Source organism: Chrysochloris asiatica, unplaced genomic scaffold (genome assembly GCF_000296735.1).
Source record: "Chrysochloris asiatica unplaced genomic scaffold, ChrAsi1.0 scaffold00486, whole genome shotgun sequence".
Taxonomy (NCBI): domain Eukaryota; kingdom Metazoa; phylum Chordata; class Mammalia; order Afrosoricida; family Chrysochloridae; genus Chrysochloris; species Chrysochloris asiatica.
The window spans coordinates 846,216-851,684 of record NW_006409004.1 but is presented as its reverse complement, the minus strand read 5'-3'; positions in this window follow the sequence as shown (position 1 = coordinate 851,684).

Below are 5,469 nucleotides of genomic sequence, written 5' to 3'. Positions count from 1 at the left end.
TCCATATACTGAGAGTTAGCTACATGGCAGATGAGTCCAACAAGTGTATATATAGAGGACTAACTACAAGGCAGATGAGTCCACCATGTTCATACAGAGAGACCTGGCTACATGGCTGATGAGTCCAACATGTCCATATATTGAGAGCTAGCTACATGGCAGACATGAACAATATGTTCATACCCAGGGAGCTACCTTAATGGCAGATCAGCTCAAGAAATCCATTCACAGAGATGTAGCTACATGTCAGACGAGTCCAAAATTTCCATATACAGAGAGCTAGCTATATGGCAAAGTAGTGCAACATTTACATAGAGAGAGTTCTAGATACAAGGCAAATGTGTCCAACGTGTCCATATACTGAGAGCTAGCTACATGGCGAAGCACTCCAACATACCCATATATAGAGTCCAACATGTCCATAAACTGAGAGCTACCTACATCACAGACAAGTACAATATGATTATATTCAGAGAGCTACCTACATGGCATATCAGTCCAACATATCCATGCACAGAAAGCGAGCTATATGGCATACAAATCCAAAATATCCATATACAGAGAGCTAGCTACATGAAAGTGTATTTCAACATTTCCATATACAGAGTTCTAGCTACATGGCAGATGAGTCCAACGTGTCCATATACTGAGAGTTAGCTACATGGCAGATGGGACCAACATGTGTATATATAGAGGACTAACTACAAAGCAGATGACTTCAACATGTTAATACAGAGAGAGCTGGCTACATGGCTGATGAGTTCAACATATCCATATAGAGAGAGCTAGCTACATGACAGACAAGTCCAATATGTTGATACACAGAAAGCTACCTACATGGCAGATCAGTCTAGGATATCCATGCACAGAGAGCTAGCTACATGGCAGACGAGACCAAACTGTACACATACAGAGAGCTAGCTACATGGCAGATGAGAGCAACTTGTCCATATATTGAGAATTAGTTACATGGCAGATGATACCAGCATGTCCATATATTGAGACTTAGTTACATGACAGATGAGACCAACATGTGTACATTTATAGGGTAAGCTACAAGGCAGATGAGACAAACTTGTTCATACACAGAGATCTGGCTACATGACTGATGAATCCAACATGTTCATCTAGAGAGAGCTAGCTATATAACAGACAAGTCCAATATGTTCACATACAGAGAGCTACCTACATGGCAGATCAGTCCAACATATCCATGCACAAAGAGCTAGCTAAATGACAGAAGAGTCCAAAATGTCCATATACAGAGAGATAGCTACATTGCAGAGTAGTGTAACATTTCCATATACAGAGTTCTAGCTACATGGCAGATGAGTCCATCATGTCCATCTACTGAGAGCTAGCTACATGTCAGAGTAGTACTACCTAATGGCAGATGTGAATAACATGTCCATATATTGAGAGTTACCTACATGGCAGATGAGACCAACATGTGTATATTTATAGGGCAAGCTACAAGGCAGATGAGTCCAACATATTCAAACACACACAGCTGGATACATATCTGATGAGTCCAACATGTCCATATATTGAGAGTTAGTTAAATGGCAGATGAATCCAACATGTGTACATTTAGAGGACTAACTGCAAGGCAGTTGAGACCAACATTTTCATACACAGAGAGATGGCTACATGGCTGATGAGTTCAACATGTCCATAAACTGAGAGCTACCTACATCGCAGACAAGTACAATATGATTATATTCAGAGAGCTACCTACATGGCACATCAGTCCAACATATCCATGAACAGAAAGCTAGCTACGTGGCAAACAAATCCAAAATATCCATATACAGAGATCTAGCTACATGAAAGTGTATTGCAACATTTCCATATACAGAGTTCTAGCTACATGGCAGATGAGTCCAAAGTGTCCATATACTGAGAGTTAGCTACATGGCAGATGGGACCAACATGTGTATATATAGAGGACTAACTACAAAGCAGATGACTTCAACATGTTCATACAGAGAGAGCTGGCTACATGTCTGATGAGTCCAACATATCCATATAGAGAGAGCTAGCTACATGACAGACAAGTCCAATATGTTGATACACAGAAAGCTACCTATATGGCAGATCAGTCCAGGATATCCATGCACAGAGAGCTAGCTACATGGCAGATGAGACCAACTTGTCCATACATTGAGACTTAGTTACATGACAGATGAGACCAGCATGTCCATATATTGAGACTTAGTTACATGACAGATGAGACCAACATGTGTACATTTATAGGGCAAGCTAAAAGGCAGATGAGACAAACATGTTCATACACAGAGAGGTACCTACATGGCAGATCAGTCCAACATATCAAGGCACACAGAGCAAGCTATATGACAGATGAGTCCAAAATATCCATATAGAGAGACCTAGTTACATGGCAGAGTGATCCAACATTTTCATGTACAGAGTTCTAGCTACATGGCAGATGAGTCCAACATGTCCATATACTGCGAGTTAGCTACATGGCAGATGAGTCCAGCATGTGAATATATACAGGACTAGCTACAAGGCAAATGAGTCCACCATGTTCATTCCGAGAGCTGGCTACATCGCTGATGAATCCAACATGTGTATATACAGAGGACAAGGTAGAAGGCAGATGAGTACAACATGTTCATTTGGAGAGAGCTGGCTACATGGCTGAGGAGTCCCACTTGTCCATAAACAGAAAGATAGCTACATGGCCAAATAGTCCAATATGTTTATAGACAGAGAGCTACTTACATAGCAGATCAGTACAACATATTCATGCACAGAGAGCTACCTACATGGCAGATGAGTCCAAAATGTCCATATCCAGATAGCTAGCTACATGGCAGAATACTGCAAAATTTCCATATACAGAGTTCTAGCTACAAGGCAGATGAGTCCAATATGTCCATATACTGAGAGTTAGCTACGTGGCAGATGAGTCCAACATGAGAATATTTACAGATCTAGCTACAAGGCAGGTGAGTTCAACATGTTCACACACAGAAAGCTTGTTACATGGCTAATGAGTCCCACATGTCCATATACAGAGAGCTAGCTACCTGGAAGACAAGTCCAATATGTTCATATATAGAGAGCTGCCTTCATGCCAGATCATTAAATCATATTGATGCACAGAGAGCTAGCTACATGGCAGACGAGTCCAAAATGTCCATATACAGAGAGATAGCTGCATAGCAGAGTAGTGCAACCATTCCCTATACCGAGTTCTAGCAACATGGCAGATGAGTCCCACGTGTCCATATACTGAGAGCTAGCTACATGGCAGAGTAGCCCAACGTGTCCATATACAGAGCACTATCTACATGGATGATGAGTCCAACTTGTCCATCTACAGAGAGTTAGCTACATGGCAGATTAGGCCAACATGTGTATATTTTAGAGGACTAGCTACAAGGCAAATGAGTCCAACATGTTCATACAGAGAGAGCTGGCTAAATGACTGATGAGTCCAACATGTGTATATATAGAAGGATAGCTACAAGGCAGATGACTCCAACATGTTCATATGGAGAGAGCTGGCTACATGGCTGATGAGTCACACATGTACGTATACAGCGAATTAGCTACATGGCAGAAAAGTTCAATATGTTCATATACAAAGAGCTTCTTACATGTGAGAATAGTGCAAAATTTCCATATACAGAGTTCTAGCTACATGGCAGATTAGTCCAACGTGTCCATATACAGAAAACAGGCTACATGGCAGAGTAGTCAAACATGTCCATATACAGAATACTAGCTACATGGATGATGGGTCCAACATGTCCATATACTGTGAGTAAGCTACATGGCAGAGTAGTGCAACATTTCCATATACAGAGTTCTAGCTTCATGGCAGATGAGTCCAACATATCTATATACTGGGAGTTAGCTATGTGGCAGATTAGTTCAACATGTGTATATTTAGAGGGCTAGCTACATGGCAGAGAAGTCCAATATCTTTATATACAGAAAATACCTACATAGCAGATCAGTCCGACAAATCCATGTACAGAGAGCAAGCTACATGTCAAATGAGTCCAAAATGCCCATATACAGAGAGATAGCTACATGGCAGAGTAATGCAACATTTCCATATACAGTGTTCTAACTACATGGCAGATGAGTCCAACGTGTCCATATACAGAGGTCTAGCTACATGGCAGAGTAGTAGAACATATCCATATACAGGCGGCTAGCTACATGGCAGATGAGTACAATGTGTCCATATACAGAGGCAACAGTTCCATATACAGAGTTCTAGCAACATGGCAGATGATTCCAACATGTCCATATACTGAGAGTTAGCTACATGGCATATGAATACAGCATGTGTATATATAGATGACTAGATACAAGGCAGATGAGTTCAACATGTTCATACTGTGAGAGTGGGCGACATGGCTGATGAGTCCAATATGTCCATATAAACAGAGCTAGCTAAATGGCAGAGTGTGCAACACATCCATATACAGACTTCTAGCTACATGGCCGATGAGTCCGAAATGTCCATATACAGAGAGCTAGCTACATGGCAGAGTAGTGGAAAATATCCATATACAGACTTCTAGCTAAAAGGCATATGAGTCCAACATGTCCTTATACAGCAAGCAAGCTACATTGCACGAAAGTGCAACATTTCCATATATAGAGTTCTAGCTACATGGCAGATGAGTCCAACATGTCCATATAATGAGAGTGAGCTACATGGCAGATAAATCCAACATGTGTATATTTAGAGGGCTAGCTACAAGGTATATGAGTCCAATATTTTCCTACACAGAGAGCTGACAACATGACTGATGAGTCCAACATGTCCATATACAGAGAGCTAGCTACATGGTAGAGAAGTCCAATAACTTCATATACAGAGAGCTACCTAAAAGGCAGATCAGTCCAACATATCCATATACAGAGAACTAGCTACAAGGTAAATGAGTCCAAAATGTCCTTATACAGTGAGCTAGCTCTATGGCAGAGCAGTGCAATATTTCCACATTCAGAGTTCTAGCTACATGGCAGATGAATCCAACATGTCCATATACAGAGTACTAGCTACATGGCAGATGAATCCAACATGTCCATATAATGAGAGTTAGCTACATGGCAGATGAGTCCAACATGTGTATATTTAGAGGGCTCGAAACACGGCAGATGTGTGCAACATGTATATACACAGAGAGCTGGCTATGTGGCTGATGAGTCCAATATGTCCATATACTTAGACCTAGCTGCATTACAGATAAGTCCAATACGTTCATATACACAGAGCTTGCAGTACGACAGAGTAGTGCTACATGTCCATATACAGAGTTCTAGCTCCATGGCAGATGATTCCAACGTGTCCATATACTGAGAGCTAGTTACATGGCAGAGAAGTCCAACATGTCCATATACAGAGTACTAGCTATATGGCAGATGAGTCCAACCTGTCCATATATTGGGATTTAGTTACATGACAGATGAGTCCAA